The sequence below is a fragment of the Pleurodeles waltl genome, chromosome 8 (assembly GCF_031143425.1).
Source record: "Pleurodeles waltl isolate 20211129_DDA chromosome 8, aPleWal1.hap1.20221129, whole genome shotgun sequence".
Taxonomy (NCBI): Eukaryota; Metazoa; Chordata; class Amphibia; order Caudata; family Salamandridae; genus Pleurodeles; species Pleurodeles waltl.
The window spans coordinates 138,381,035-138,398,415 of NC_090447.1; positions in this window are offsets into that span (position 1 = coordinate 138,381,035).

The window sequence follows — 17,381 nt, forward strand, 5'->3', positions numbered from 1 at the left end:
CTCCGAGTTGCTGGATGCTAGGTCGCGCATTACCATTAAAGCTGTTTGCAATACCTCTATTGTGGGATCGATACCTTCATTCACCACAGTTTGGCGACGAGGGACTTGGCGCGACCTAGGTCTGTTCCGGCCATCAGCAGCGGCAGGGTGTTTTCCTGGAAGAGTGGATACGATCGACATTGTTGTTTCCCGAGGGAGGGATGAACCTGCGTTGTCGTTGACACCTTGATTTTCACTGGAGTAGCGGGGCAGCTTCGAGTGTGCTGTTTCGTGTTAGCGTGCGGAGAGCCAGCGCCGATACTGTCATGCGGAGAGCCAGCGCCGATACTGTCATTGACATCGAGGTTTTAGGTGGAGCACCAGAGCGGTTTCCTTTGTGCTGTTACGGGCGTGTGTGCGGCATTGAGGATGGAGAGTCAGTACCGTTAACAATACCGCTGTTTCCTGTGTGCAGGAAACGGGCGCAGTGTTTTCAGGAGGAGAAGAACGGCTGTGGCTTTCAGTGTGCGCAGGAGCCGGCGCTGATGTGACGTCTTCATTTTTTTATACTGAACAACTTTTCAAAACCGGAACCTCTTGTGCAGGAAGTAGATTCCTGGGTTTTACCTCGGAAGTGTTCCTGCCTTGGTTCGCCTAGTTGTTAAAAGAGGTGGAGTTGTGAGGCAGTTATTTCTGTTGTTTCTGCTCGTTTCTATAGGGTCAGGATGACTCTTTGAAACTCCTGACTGCATTTAAGTGCTTCTACTGTGAGAACTTTTTACTTGCTTTTATGATGTTCCTGTAATGTTCACTGCATTGCATCGTTTATTTTGTGTTTAATACGTATTTGACAATTGCTATGATGGCCAACTACTCCAATATTTCTCCACCACCTTTATTTCTACCTGTTCCAGGGGTGCCAATTCTTCCTTGGGAGGATTGGGTGGAAATGCTGGAGAATTATATTGTTGCCTTGGATGGTCAGGGCTATTCTCCCCAAAGGAAAAAAGCTCTTCTTTTGAGTACTCTGGGGTGTGAGGGTCAAAGGGTTTTTAAATATCTTCCTCCTTGTATGGGGCCCAATGGACAGCCTATGGATGATATTTATAAAGAAGCGATTAAAAGGTTGGAGAACAGGTTTGCAAAAGAGACTAATTTAGTTTTAGCTAGGTACAAATTTTATACTCAACTTCAAGATCATCATGAGTCTATTGATGATTTGGTGTCGCGGTTGAGGGAATTGTCTGTTAAATGCAAGTTTGGTACCATGACAGATGAACTGATACGTGATCAACTCATTGTGCAGTGCCGCGATAAAAAAATTCAGGAGAGGCTATGGGCGGCTAAGAATCCCACGCTACAAGAAGCAATTGACTTGGCAAAAGTGATGGAGGAATCGAAACGCTGTATTAAGGAATTGGAAAGGAAAGAAAAAACTGTGGAGGTTATGGCTTTAACAAATGATTCTACAATTTTGAGACCAGAAACTGGAACTGCAGCAAAGAAGAACATGCTTGGTGGTAGTAAGGGGAGGGAGTGCTTTAGGTGTGGTAGTACTTCGCACTTGGGTGACTCCAAGAAATGTTTTGTCATCAATAAGGAGTGTCGCAAGTGTGGTCGCAGAGGACATTATGCCTGTGTGTGCAGAGAACATAATCGGGGTACTAAGGAATTTAGATCAAGCATAAATTTGGTTGAGGAATGTTGTGAATCTCCTTGTGAGGACAGAGTACTTGTGGTTGGACAAGACTCCAACGTGAAAGTGAGTGTGAGTGATCGTCGATGCTATAGACCGACAGCTTCTTTTTTAATTGGGGAAGTTCAACTAAACCTCATGGAGGACTCAGGTTCGTTGTACACCATTATTCCTGAGAGTCTTTTTAGACTTTTTGCAGTAAAGAAGAGTTATTACCTAAGGATATATCCCCGGGGGGATATCAAGGGGTGGAAATTCATTTGCTGGGTTACATGTTGAAGGAAATTCATTTTGGTGGTAGGAAAGTTCTTGGAAAAGTTTATGTGTCTGTTGAGGGCCCATCTATATTGGGTTGGATGCATCAATATGATCTCAACATTGTCATCAGTCCCAGAGCGCCCAATCAGGTTTTGTTGGTTGCAAATATACTTTTGGGAGATATTTTGGAGGGGGCTGGGGATGTCTTTAAAAAAGAATTAGGATGTTTGAAAGGTTATGTGCATAGAATAGTGTTGAGAGAGGATGCTCACCCTATCCAACATAAAGTCCGCAAGATACCATTTGTGGTAAGAGAGGAAGTCAAGAAAGTAATTAACAACATGTTGATTGAGGGTATCATTGAACCGGTTGAAGTTTCTCCATGGATTTCCCCGGTTGTTATTACGCGGAAATCGGATGGGAAGGTTAGGTTATGTGTGGACTTGAGGTCTGTAAATCAGAACATTGTGGTTGATACCTACCCTTTACCCAATATAAATGAGTTGTTATCTGCGGTCAAAAATGGTAGGTTTTTCTCTAAATTAGATTTGAGGAGTGCTTACCATCAGATTAGACTTCATCCTGATTCCAAGCATGTCACAGCATTTGTCACTCCGGAAGGTACCTTCCAATTTACTCGTATGCCTTTTGGTTTGGCTTCGGCTGCAAGTGTGTTTCAGCGATTGATGGGTCAGATGTTTGGTAATTTCAAGGATGTATTCTTTTTTCAAGATGATATACTTGTGATGGGTGATACAGTTGATGAGCACAATATCACACTGAGGAAAGTTCTCAAGATCATTGGAGATTCTGGGCTAAGCTTGAATAAGGAGAAGTGTATTTTCTTAGTAGAGGAAATTGACTATCTTGGGTATTCTAATGCTAAAGGCAGTATTAAACCAAAGAAAAGCCTGTTGGAAGCCATCAAATTTGCACCTGCACCAGCTGACAAAGATCAGTTGAGGTCCTTTTTGGGACTGGTGGAGTATTACTCCAAGTTTGTACATAAATTTGCGAGCAAGACTGAGTGTCTAAGGAAGTTGTTGAGGAAAGGGAGTAAGTTTTGTTGGTCTGAGGAACAAATGAATGGTTTTAATTGAATTAAAGATGAGATTTGTGGTGCAGGTATTTTGTAAGCTTTTGATATTAATTTACGTTCTATCCTGACTGTGGATGCTAGTGGGACTGGTTTAGGAGCTGTGTTGTCACAAGTACATGGAAAACAAGAGAAGACAGTCGGGTTTGCGTCTTGTACGTTGACACAAACGGAGCGTAACTATTCTGTTATTGAGCGTGAAGCTTTAGCAGCTGTTTGGGGCACAGAACATTTCAGAACGTATTTGTGGGGGTTGGAGTTTACTTTAAGGAGTGATCACAAACCCTTATTGAAAATATTATCGGCTGGTGGTGCTGGTAAGGGGTCAGCGAGGTTAGCTAGACTATCTGCAAGACTGCAAGAGTATCTGTATCGTGTAGAGTATGTTCAGGGTTGGACAAATGTTCAGGCTGATTGTCTGTCCAAGTTGTCGCTTGACTGGGAAAAGGTGGATGCCCAGTTGGTTAAATCTTGTGATACAGATGATGCTGTGGCTTCTATTGGTAATGTTGTTGAATGGGGTTTAGGTACATTTACATTGGATGAATGGAAGAATGAGATGGCAGCTGATGATTGTCTTAAAAGTGTTTTTAGATTAGTTTCCTTGGGAATTTGAAGCGAAAGTACGCTTCCACTGTCTGTTAGGCCTTTCTTGGATGTGTTGGATGATCTGTCGTGTTGTGGGGACAGGGTATTGATGCGAGGGGAACGTTTTGTTCCACTGGTGGGTTTGAGGTTTAAGTTATTTTCTTTAGCTCATGAGGGTCATTTGGGTCAGGGGATGACCAGTAGAAGATTGAAAGAGAATTTTTGGTGGCCTGGTTTGGATGGGCAGGTTAAGTGTTGGGTGGAGCAGTGTGCACTATGCGAAGAGAGTGAAAAGAGGTTGAAAGTGTGAGTTGGTAGGGTGGAAGGCCATATTGAAGATCCGGGAAAACCATGGCACACAATTTGTTTAGATTTCATTGGTCCGTTAATGGAAGTTCCCTTTCAAATGCGTTTTGCTGTTGTAATTGTGGATATTCACTCAAGATGGTTAGTGGTTAGATTTGTACATGATGTTACCACGACCAAGACTATAAAAGTTTTTGAAGACATTTTCATGGAGGAAGGTATTCCCAGGGTCCTTATCACGGACAGTGGCACTCAATTAACTTCGAATGAGATGTGTTTGTTTTTGAAGAATTGTGGAGTGCGACACACCAGGACGTCTCTCTACTACCCACAGGGTAATGGAATTGTTGAGAGGATTAACAGATTAATCAAGGGGACTATACAGCTAGCTTTGGCTAATCACTGTAGTGTGCAGAAGATGATAATTGATGTAGTACGAGCATATCGCTCCACGATTCATAGTACTATCGGTGTGTCTCCTTTCCGTGTGATGAGAGGGAGACCGATGGGGACTAAATTGATTCCTTCTTGGCTTTAGGAGTGGGTTGCATCTGGTGGTAGTAACAAGACGGGTGTTCCCTGTCAGCATGATCATGGACTGAGTGTGGGTGACTGGGTCAAGGTTAAGTCAGGTAGAGTAAGAGCGGGTGTTTCAAAATTTAGAGGCCCTTTTCGTGTGAAGAAGGTTGGAAAATTTCAAGTTGAGACTGAGGAAGGAGAGAAGTGGAATGTGAGAAATGTGGCTCTTTATCAGAAGGGGGGGAAGTGTGTTTCTAGTCAGGTGGAGGATGAATGTTCTAGCTCCTTCTTCTGGAGTGTTGATGGAGAGTCAGATATAAGTCACAGTTCTAATTCTGATACTGTAAGAAATGAAGAAAGAGAATCTACTCCTGGTAGGGGTCATGTTTCTGAGGCTGGAGAGAGTGAATCACAAAGTGTGACTCAAGAAAATGAGAAGTCTCGAACAGAAGGAGTGGTTCGTGAGCAATTGATGAGGTCTCGCCGATGTCCTGGTTATCTTAAAGATTATATTTTGAAGTGATTAAGTTTTATAATTGTTTCTGATCTGAAAGACTGTATTATTAAGTGACAACTTGTTTTTGTTTAAGTTATGTTTTATGCTAGATATTTCCTTTTGTACACAATCTATGTGAAGGCAAGAGGATGTGTTGTGTATGGGTTCGGTGCGCGTTCTTCAGAACGCTTGTGTTCAGAGGATTCTGGAGATGACAGTTTGACCTGTTTCTCCGAGTTTCTGGACGCTAGGTCGCGCATTACCATTAAAGTTGTTTGCAATACCTCTATTGTGGGATCAATGCCTTCATTCACCACAGAGAGGCGATCAAGGAACCTGCAGTGAACGAGGCCTCTCTCACTAAAAGGGAAAAGAAACGGCAAAGGTAAGCATGGAAGAAGCTTAAGGGGTTTCAGCAACACAGCATATGGAAGTAATTTGCTAAATCCATTGGCACGCTAGGCAAGGATCCAGAGAGGATCTACAAGGAAAACAAGGAGGAAAGCAGCACAAAGGCCACACAGTTGATGGAAATGCAGCAGTCTAGCCAGGATAACCCTACGATAGCAGCTTCTGCATTCAGAAGTCAATCAAAACAGCAAGACCAGTCACTCAAGGAAAAAAGTCCAACTTCTAGCAGCTATTGGGTTGAAAGCCCAGATCATCAGGAGGTGGCTGTATGCAAACCCTTGGAAGAGGAATCCAACAACTGCCAGCTCCCAGACCAAGGCAATCGATGGAACAACAGCTGTCTGGAAGCAGGTAAATATTGGGAAAACAAAAAAAAATCTGCAGTAACCCAAAACTGCCCGAACTTACAAAACCACCTTGTAGGAAACAACATGCTGATCGTTGGCAACGAGCAACATCCAAGGCCAGATAATTATTCAAAAAGCCGTTATTAATAAGATCGCCAGGATGCCAGATGCAGCATGATAAATTAGCTCAGGGAGATAACAAACTACTATTAATCCCTTATTAAAATTTGAAGGGGTCTTTCGGCATTTTAAATAGAGGAACAATCATCAACTCATAAATGCAATTCAGTCTCTGGCCTATATCTCCATGACAGACCTGAGAACAGTGGAGTTTATCCCCCATCCGGTTTAACAGGGACAAAGAGGCAACACTAACATCCTGGGCCTCGCCTGCCATTGTTGATCAAATTCTGGTACATCAAGACATCTTCAGCTCATGTTGCAAAGACTAGAACCTCTTCGATACCCCAGCTCCCGGAAAAAAGAAGAGGGGCTCAGTGTTAAAAGGAGAGGTTGGAGTTGATACATCTTCAAATAGATGAGAAAATCTAACCATAGTAAAGTGCCAAAGGGTGCTCCGTCCGGGCATTAGCCAACAGGTATTTGTTGGAAGGCCTCCGACTCATAAACAGACAAAAAACCAATCTTTAAATGACTATAGCAGCAATTGGATGTGATGGCAAATGGAGATGGCAAACAGCAGTGGACGACAGCATTTACATATGCTCTTGGAACACCCACTGTTTGAAACACGTGGTAACAGACATGGAGGCGTTGATGTTCCTACAGCAGTTCAATATTATTATGTTCCACAAAACCTGTTGTATGGAGCCAACTCATATCTCAGGATAAGTTGGGACGCATGTTTCTGATATAAAGCTTCAAAGATTCGGACATCCTAAAGAGGGCCTCACAATGTTCTGTTCAACTAAAATCAATTGGGTCATCAAACAGATTGGCCTTGGAATCAACTGGCTGCTGCAAATTAAGTTGGAACCCCAGGAAACATTTGGTTCTAAAACAATATTGCTGCTAATTAACGTATATATTCACCTGACGAAGGATCAAAACAGGGAAAATATGGAAAAAGTGTTAAGCATCATAAAAATGCTACAGAGGCAGTACAAGGATGCCATATTTATTGTGTCTGGTGACGTCAACGCTGACTTTAGTAAAGGTCACAGAAAACGGGTTCTAAATCACCATGGAACATGTCTGAATAAAAGGTTCAAAAATCTTGGACTGTGTTGCTTGATGACCTTTTCAGCGGATGTTCCCTCCACACCAGGTACCTCAAGTGGAACAAAAATATCAACAATTGATTTCATGTAAATAAGTGAAACAGCACTGCCATCAGTTTCCACCTATAATATTCATGTACGCCCAGATAGCAACCACTTTCCACAATCTATAAAGATACAGCATGAATGGACGCAGTTATTGTCTAAAAATATTGTAACTTCTGCCCCTGTGACTTATAATATAAAAGAGTTGAAATGGCATGGGCTGTGTATCGAGAAAGTGATGGAAAAAGTGCACTGCTGTGCAGGGTCTATAGAATAGCTCAAGAAAGAACTTAGAAAGCAGAAACAAACAGATTCGAACCCAGGATAACGGGTGAAGATATGGAAGCATTTATTTGAATCATTATTGAATACATTTCCAATAAAAAACATCTTTCAATTACTGCAATTGAGGCAAACATAAAAGTTAAGGGGGTTATTGAGGGGCATCCATGGTACAACAGAACGCTGTGCAAATTAAAAAAAACAAGTCTCCTGAGAAACAAAAAAATTGGCAAAGGACACACAATGGAGCAAGAAACCTGACAAAACTAGGCTTCTCAAACTGAGACCACAATATAAGAAAGACTGCTGGATGGAAAAATTGAGATATTATAAAGACCTGTGGACAAAGCTCCTTATGTCCACTAAACCGAAGACTAATAAAATGTTTTGGCAATTGGTGAATGGGCTAGTCCAGGATAAAAATCAATATTTTAATGCAGGTATAGAAACTGCCACTTGGGAGGCCCATGTTCTAGCAATGTATTCGTCCCCAGACCAAAAAGGGAAGTGGGAGGACTCTCTGGCTGCAAGTCACCGTAATTCAAGTGTGGCCAACTTTGGCTTTAGAGTGAAGCTGAAATCTGATTCCTCTTGCTTGACTTTGAGCAAAAACATGCTCTAATGGATATGGACATTGAACAGCTGATAGGCCTTATAAAGAAATTAAAATTGGAAGGGGCCGTTGGACAGAGTGGAATTCCAAATGCCCTTTTTAGAGGAGATACAACATACCTGGCTTATTATCTGGCGCTGCTTTTTAATGATCTCCAGGGTTCAAAGTGGCTGCCAGACGCATGGAAAGGCAGCATTTTTCATCAGATTTATAAGACTGGCAATCTTGCTTCCCCATTAAACTACAGGCTAATAGCTGTGATCGATACTGAAACAAAGCTTTATGGGTCTTGTTTGTTGCAACAAACATCGGTATGGATTCACGAGAAACATCTTTTACCACAAAGTCAGACAGACTTCAGAGCTGGCATGGGGGTTTCAACCAACTTGTCATCACTAGCTCTATTAGGTACAAAGGCCAGACATAAGAAAAGTCAATTATTTGTGTGTTTTATTGACCTAAAGTCTGCCTTTGGCCGTGTTCCTATAACTCATCTGGAAAAATTGAAAGGATGGGACCTTCCCAGCAGCCTATTATACGCAATGATGAAGCTATACTCGGGTACTTGGGCGCAAGTTAAAATTGGAGAGGGTGGCCAAGTCACCAACAGAATTCAAACTGCGAAGGGTCTAAAGCAAAGATATGTCCTAGACCCTATGCTGTTTAATCTATACATTGCAGACTTGGCCTAGGCCCTTGCACCCGCAAATAATCATCAGCCCGTTTTGGCCCTGGAAACAATAGCATGATTACAATATGCCGATGACATAGTATTACTCAGTAAAACACCAGTTGGGCTGCAGCATAGCATTGACACACTCACTGGTTATATTGCTAAGCAAGGTCTGGAATTGAACTTGAACAAAACTAAGGTAGTCCGATTGGTTGGCTCAAAGTTCAAATCATTTGCGTGGTTCATTAACGGAACTCAGGTGGAGGTTGTCACTTCATACAAATACTTGGGTTTCAGAGTGAATCATCACCTGACCTTTAAACCTAAGCTTGCTGCTGCTCAAGCCAAGGCACAATCCTTGACCTATGGATTCAAGTTACTAAAACAGAAACTGAGTTGCCCGTCATGTAATCATCTGCTCTTTGTAATGTCAGCATGGCTAATGCCAACAGTCACCTATGGGGCAGAAATAATGCTGGTAAGGCCATTTTTTAAATTTTTTTTAAATCTTTTTATTAAACAACAAAACAGCCAATGCATCTTGTAACATGCAAGCATCAATAACCCCTCTTTTGTTAAGAACTTGGAGTGGGGGTACCAAGCATTGTAGTATCAAATGGACATCATAAGAAAACATCCCCCTCTTAGTATACAGCAACTGAAAGACCACTGTCTAACCTCTTCCCGATAGAGCAGAGCAAACAGCAGGATCAATCCCTTCCCCTGTAAGCCCCCCACCCATCCCAGATTTTGCACCATTTTCTCGGGCACCCCCTACTTTCATAAACTACTTTTTCTGCTCTGCTGCACCATTCGAGGTCTGACCTCCACTCCTGAAGACTAGGGGGGATTCCGTGCCCCAGAGCCACGCTATATTACCTTGGCAATCTTAGCCGCTATTGCCAACCATGTAGCCTGTTGTCTCATACATTGGCCCTCCCCCACTATATTTAGGAGCAGTAGTCGTGGATCCAGCGGGACCGTCCCAAGGACCCGGGCTGCCTCTCCGGCCACCCCCTGCCAATAAGTCTGCACTCTGGGGCAGGACCATAGAATATGCAGGAAGGTGCCCTCCATCCCGCAACGTTGCAAGCACTGCGCACTCTGAGTCCCACCCATCTTATGCATCACTACCCCTGAATAGTATGCCCTGTGAAGAATTCTAAGTTGTACTAGTTTGAATCGTGTCCTGATTGCCACCACCCTCGGACCCTGCCTCGCCGCCCCCAGTCCTCGTCTGATAATATACCACAGTCTGATTCTTATTTTGCCTGTAGGGTCGTCATCGTATCTGGCAAGTTGTTCATTAGTTTTTTGTAGAGCAGGACTATAGCCCTCAACCCGAGGGGCTCCATCAATAGTTGCTCCTCCAGAGGAGCTGCCTCCAGGACCTGCTCGTGTTTTGGGACATATTGGCTCAAGGCAGGCCGTAGCTGCAGGTACCGCTCCGCTCCCGCCATTTCGTATTCCTGCTGCAGGTCCTCAAGCGTCACAATCGCCTGGCCCCTCCATCCATCTCCCAGGTGATCAATCCCCATCAGCTACCATTTACGGAATCCACCCAGGGTCTTCAAGTCTTTCAATAAATCACTACACCATAGGGGGTCTCTGCCATTAGGATGGAGCCCCAGCCCAGATATTGTGTGGCATCATACCAGGCCCTCACCACCATCGCAGTGTGGGTTAGGAGCGATCTCCCTTGAGTATAGAGGGCAGACTTATATCCCCCCCAACACCCACCTGTCCACCCGGAAGGCCAGATCCTCCTGGCCCGAGAATGTCCAGTCATTAATGTTGACCAGCTGAGTTGCCCAGTAGTATTGAAGGGGATCTGGAATAGCCAGCCCGCCCTCATACACTCTGAGCTTCAGTTTTGTCAGTGCCACCAGGGAGCGGCCACCATCCCATAATAAAAGAATGATCTCACGATCTAAACTCCCGAACACCTCCAACGGTATCTCATAGGGGGTGTTCTGAAAGACATACAGGAGGCTCGGCAGTGGCAACAGGGTTTTTCAACCGAATTCAAACTAAGACCTACAAAATAATGTTCTAGATTCCAAGCTCAGTTTCACCAGCCCAGGTATGCTTGGAATTTGGACTAAAAAACTATGAATATCAGAGCAAAAGTGCTTATATTAAATTGTTTTGGAGACTGCAAGCAGCAGAGATCAGTACCATAAACAATCTATGCTGGATTGAAATTGAGGAACAGCAGTGTTGTAATGCCAAATGTGATGCCAAGGGCTCATGGAGTCATCACCTAAATAATTCTATAAAGGAACAAGGCTTGCCTGACATATGGGACATGAGCTTGGTTAAATTGGAGTTCTACTGGATGGTAAACGCTGCTACTCGGATACAGTCCTTCATTACAGAAAAAAACACACTCGCTCCAAGACGACATGCCTGGACTGTATTATCATCATACAAAACTCTATGGGATCAGGAACATGTAGCAGTGTACTTTACCCAGTCTCTGTAACATCAATTCATACTACTACGTTTTTGCATGATGGAAACCATAGACACGGTCTCTTCATGGAGACAGCAGTCACAGACACAATCTTGTTACCTCTGTAGGTATAAGCAACAGGCATTTGTTCATGTTTTTTGTGTGTGTACCGTGCTGGCAGAACAAAGGAGAAAGTATTTGAAATACTTTCTAAGGACTCTGGACATACGCTCATGTAGGCCAGCCGTTATTAAATGGTTAAGTGGCACTTCAATTCCTTTTTCTTGTCGGGACTAATTTCATGGTGCAGACCTTCAAAGAAATGGTGAAAATTATTGAATAAGGTAGAACATAGTTAAGAACTGACCGGCGTGCTATTGTATAAATGTTTATGGGTCTATGTTAATGAGTATTCAATTGGCAAACCTTAGTATAATGGGTGGATGGAGAAAACAAATGCCATCTTTTAGAGTTGAAGGGTTAGTTTTTACTGTTGAGGAGTCTTTAAGTCACTCAGATTGATAAACTAGTTGTAATATGCTCTCTGTCACTCAGAAACTGGCTGTATATTACATTTAGCAAACTAGGTTGCACTATCACTTTATATAAGGCACAACAGAGTGCTTGGACTTAAGACCTTGCCTTTAGCTTTAACAATTTAAGAAAAGTGTTAGCATTATGACAATCAGGTGGGGCAACCTTTTTATATAGCGTGTAATCAAATGCTAAAATCAATCAACACTAATTATTGGGGACTGTTTTTATCGTGTATATTCAAAGATCAACTTGAGAGCACATGCAAATGTTTGTTTGGTGCGATTATGTGACTAGTTCATAAATTAGCATTGGTTTTATTAACTATGCTAATAAAATTGACTTGCTTACTCACAGTTTTACAGATACTTACAAATTCAAAGAATACTTGAGCCTCGGAAGGTGTCCCCAGTTGCCATCCCAGAGTTTAGCCCCGGGAAAGTACGCTTACACTGGAACCCTGGGAGGCTCAGGGGATATCCAGGCTCTGCCAAGTCATGACAATCAATACTCTGGATCTTATGGACAGCCTGAAGATTAGATGTCAAGGATATCTAGGAAGCATAGATGACAACGAGTGGCAGGAGATGCAGATGTCCCCACTCCTATATTTTACTGATACCTGCCCACCTCTGCCTAATACACATGAGCTATTTCCACAGAACATATTGCACACCAAAAACACTCTGAAAAATGGGCAATAGACCAACCTCAATGTGTCCTGAGGAGAAAGGGACATTATAGCAAAAATAGGGACAGCAGGTAAGTGGCTGTTGAAAGAGGTTCCTGTTATACAAGGAAGGCAAAGAGGGATGGATCATTGTACCTTCATGGAGCAGGATATTTATAAAGAAAGAGGGAGCCGACGTAAACATGAGGAAATCTGGAACCCATAGCAGGCTACTCACAGGCAGAGTCTGGGTGACACTTTACATGGCAACCAAATGAGAAGGTCAGACTGGGGAAATAACAAGTCAATTTTTGGTCCCATACACAGTTTGGAGCTTTGATGAATACAAATCTACATGCATTTCTGATGTTGCTCTGGGGAGCTCCTGATTGGGGTGCCTCTTCTCTTTGTCTTGAAAATATGTAAAGGTTTGATTTACTCATACTCGCACCACAAATGTGGCAGCTCTGCGTGAACTGTGATTTGAATTGAAGTGATTTGTAAAACAATAAAAATTCTTATTAAAAAAATAAAGTGCAGTGCTGTCCTGCAAAATCATTCCAGGATGTGACTTGGGGGGAAGAAGTCAAAATAAGCTAATGAAGTTAGGTATTCAAAAGATTTTTCAGGTGCTTTAAGGCCTGATTATGAGGTTGGTGGTGTGGGGACCGCCATGGCGGTGGCAGGTGTCCATCCCCACCACCTCGTGGTCCAACTGCCCAATGACAATCAATACGGTCAGACCACTACAAGACCACCACCACTGCCGACATTTGAGCTGCCATGGGAGCGGCAGTAGAGACCGCAGCAGTCAATGGTGGCGGTGCTGACATTGTCACTGCTGTGTGTAATATGACCTGCCGTTCTGCCAACCTTTTAGTGGCGGAGACACTGCTATGAAAAGGTTGGAAGAAAGACAGATAAAGGGAAACAAAAAAGGGACTCAGGGCGAATGAGCCCACGTTAATTGTGGCTGGGGCCCATGTTGTTCCTCCTCTATGCCTGCAAAGGTGGTGCATGCACTGTTCCTGTGCACAACAAGGTCCATGAAAACAGTGCACCTTTTGTGCTGGAGGCACAGTAGTGTATCCGGCATTATCTTCAGGCTCTCTTCTACAGCCGAGGCATGGAACTGCCTTGACAGCCCAGCCAACACACCTTCAGCCCTCAGGGAGTCTCGTAATGCAGTGGTTGGGATGCTGCCGGCTTGGACCGTTCTCCCGACCACCCCCGTTGCAGGCTGGCATCCACCCAACTCAGGCCCTTATTTTCAAGACACACTTTCACAGGATCTGTCATTTTTTATACATTTCTGAGAGTATTCTTTCATTCATAATTTCTTAGTGAGTATTTTGATGAGTTTCATGGGTGCAGGCACAATGACTTCAATCTTTTTAAATTGGCATCTTGGAATTTGAAGAGGGATGTACTTACAGGTGAGGATGCTGATGAATAATGGAACAAGTTTCTTAAATGTGGATCTGCAAATAATTTTGGTTAGTTATCGTAACATTTTAAATGCTAATTTAGGATTTTTGGTGGGGCCATAGGGTTGATTGTCACTTCGTGTTTAATTTTCCGAAGGTGGCAAATCATATAAGTGTTTTTCAGGTTTGTTGGACCACAGCAGAGTTGAGATATGTCATTAAAATAAATATTAACCTGCTAATGAAAATATTGTGAGAAGTAGAAAATATACTTCATCTGCTATGGTTCAATTTATATCTCATTTATACACTGTGAGAAACTATGTTGTTGGTTGAGAGGGGTGAAGCCCTACTTATGGAACAGCCACAATCCTTGTCATGGCAGAACACAAAAAGGCCCCAAACTATACTGTGATTAACCCTCTGGTAGTTTGGCACATAAGTAGTAAGGCTTATTGTAGAGGCAATGTGTAAAGTATTTATGCAGCACACAAACAGTAATAAAGTAAAACGACAACACAAAACCACACCAATTTAGAAAAATAGAGTACACATGTAATACATTATTTGACGCCAAAATGACGAAAATTCAATAAGTAGAACCAGCAATTTCAAAGATGTCAGGTACATATAGTGCATAAAAGTGCACAACGCCATTTACGGTTATCTGGTTGTCAGACACCAGGTGAAAGTCACAAGTTCAGGCCAACCGTGATGGAATGTGGGCTGGATACAGGGACCAGAACAGTAGTGGTGAAAAATGTACCTTGTAAAGTATAGCACAAACAATTCCATTCATGGTGAAGGCCGCCACAAGGTGCAGAGAGACTGTTGTGAATGGCTGTTGCTGTGATGCAAAGAGCATACCACGTGTCACCATCTGTCATTGCTGTATACAATACTGTCATGCATTGTGGATGGTCATTGCAGGAGATTTGCATTGGTGGTAAATACTGTAGCATAAAGTGTGGATCTCGCATTGCCATTCATCGTTAGTGGTCACTGTAGCAAAGTGGTCAGCACAGATGGCAAGATTTTGGAATGAATGGTCTTGTTCGCAGTGGTGAAGAGCCAAAAACTCAGGGATTTTTCCTTTTCCTCAAGAAGGATCTCTACTGATGGCAAACGAAGGGTCCAGGACCTGGGAGGCACCTCTTGGGGTTCGGAAACTCACTTCAGCAGAGGCCAGCAGGGCTCAGGTAGGTCCAGCTGTTGATTCAGGCAGGTCCAATTGCAATAGGTTAAGTGGGCAGTTGCAGAGACACATGTGGAGCTTATTGTGGTAAAATAATTGCTGTGTCCCTGTAGCTCAGGAGGTCAGTCAGCTTACCATTGGAGTCACTTCAGCTTGAGATTAAGGATGTAGGCCCAGTCTTCCTTCTCAGACAGCAGGTCTCAGGCAGCGGGGTAGTCTTCTGGCACTGGGTGGTCCTTCTTCAGTAGCATCCAAAGGTCCAGGAGTGCACCACAGTCTGAGTCTTAAAGACCTATTTTTATACCTGGAGTCCCCTTTGAGGGGTGGGGGGAGAAGCCTCTGAAGTTTCCCTCTCAGAGAGGTGTCTGGAATTTCCTGCCTTTCTTTCCTGTCCCCAGCCTTTCTGGGGGCACAATATGCTATTGTGAAGTAATTTGCTTATGAGCTAGGGCAGTGCCTTTCAGTGTGTGTGGTACGTGACACCTCCACTGTCCCCATCAAGACAGGATGGCCCATCCTGCAAACACTAAGAACCTCTATTGTCATGCTATCTGGAAGGAATGCACAAAGGCCAAGTAGCTGTAGGAAGGTAGCCTCTTTTTAGCCTTGTTACCCCTACTTTTGGCCTGTTTGTGAGTATATGTCAAGGTGTTTTTACTGTGTCACTGGGATCCTGCTAGCCAGGGCCCAGTGCTCATAGTGAAAACCTTATGTTGTCAGTGTGTTTGATATGTGTCACTGGGATCCTGCTAGCCAGGACCCCAGTGCTCATACGTTTGTGGCCTATATGTGTTCTCTGTGTGGTGCCTAACTGTATCACTGAGGCTCTGCTAACCAGAACCTCAGTGTTTATGCTCTCTCTTCTTTTAAAATTGTCTCTGCAGGCTAGTGACTAATTTTACCAATTCTCATTGGCACACTGGCACACCCTTATAATTCCCTAGTATATGGTACCTAGGTACCCAGGGTATTGGGGTTCCAGGAGATCCCTATGGGCTGCAGCATTTCTTTTGACACCCATAGGGAGCTCAGACAATTCTTACACTGGACTGCCACTGCAGCCTGAGTGAAATAACGTCCACGTTATTTCACAGCCATTTTACACTGCACTTAAGTAATTTATAAGTCACCTATATGTCTAACCCTCACTTAGTGATGGTTAGGTGCAAAGTTACTTAGTGTGAGGGCACCCTGGCACTAGTCAAGGTGCCCCCACATTGTTCAGGTCAAATTTCCCAGACTTTGTGAGTGGGGGGACACCATTACACGTGTGAACTACATATAGGTCAATACCCATGTGTAGCTTCAGAATGGTAACTCCGAACATGGCCATGTAACATGTCTAAGATCATGGAACTGTCACCCCAATACCGTTCTGGTATTGGGGAGACAATTCTGTGCATCCCCGGGGCTCCAGCAGGGTCCCAGGGTTCTGTCAAACTAGCTCTCTGGGGTTTTCTCTGCAGCTACCACTGCTGCCCACCCTTAGACAGGTTTCTGCCCTCCTGGGGTCTGGGCAGCCCAGTCGCAGGAAGGCAGAACAAAGGATTTCCTCTGAGAAAGGGTGTTACACCCTCTCAAGGGCTGGGGAGGAGTAGCCTCCCCCAGCCTCTGGAAATGTTTTGAAGGGCACAGATGGTGCCCTCTTTGCATAAGGCAGTCAATACCAGTTCAGGGAGTCCCCAGCCCCTGCTGTGGCGCGAAACTGGACAAAGGAAAGGGGAGTGACCACTCCCCTGTCCATCACCACCCCAGAGGTGGTGCCCAGAGCTCCTCCAGTGTGTCCCAGACCTCTGCCATCTTGAATGCAGACATGTGAGGGCACAATGGAGACCTCTGAGTGGCCAGTGCCAGCAGGTAATGTCAGAGACCCCTCCTGATAGGCTCTTACCTGGTTAGGTAGCCAATCCTTCTCTAAGGGCTATTTAGGGTCTATCCTGTGGGTTTCTCTACATATGACGAATGCAAGAGCTCACCAGAGTTCCTCTGCACTTCTCTCTTCGACTTCTGCCAAGGATCGACTGATGACTGCTCCAGGACACCTGCAAAACCGCAACAAAGTAGCAAGAAGACTACCAGCAACATTGTAGTGCCTCATCCTGTCGGCTTTCTCGACTGTTTCCTGGTGCCGCATGCTCTGAAGGCTGTCTGCCTTCACCCTGCACTGGAAGCCAAGAAGAAATCTCCCGTGGGTTGGCGGAATCTTTCCCCTGCTAACGCAGGCAACAAACATCTGCATCACCAGTCTTCTGGGTCCCCTCTCATCTTGATGAGCGTGGTCCCTGGAACATAGGAGCTGAATCCAAGTGACCCTGTCAGTCCAGTGGTCCTTTTATCCAAATTTGGTGGTGCTAAGTCCTTGACTCCCCACGCCAGACAGTAATCCTGTGTACAGCGTGATCTGCAGCTGCTAGGGCTTCTGTGCACTTTTGTAAGACTTCCTTCGTGCACAGCACAGCCCAGGTCCCCAGCACTGCGTCCTGGATTGCCCAACTCGCTGAGTTGGACTCCGACTTCGTTGGACCCTCTTTTGTTGTGCTGAGACGACCA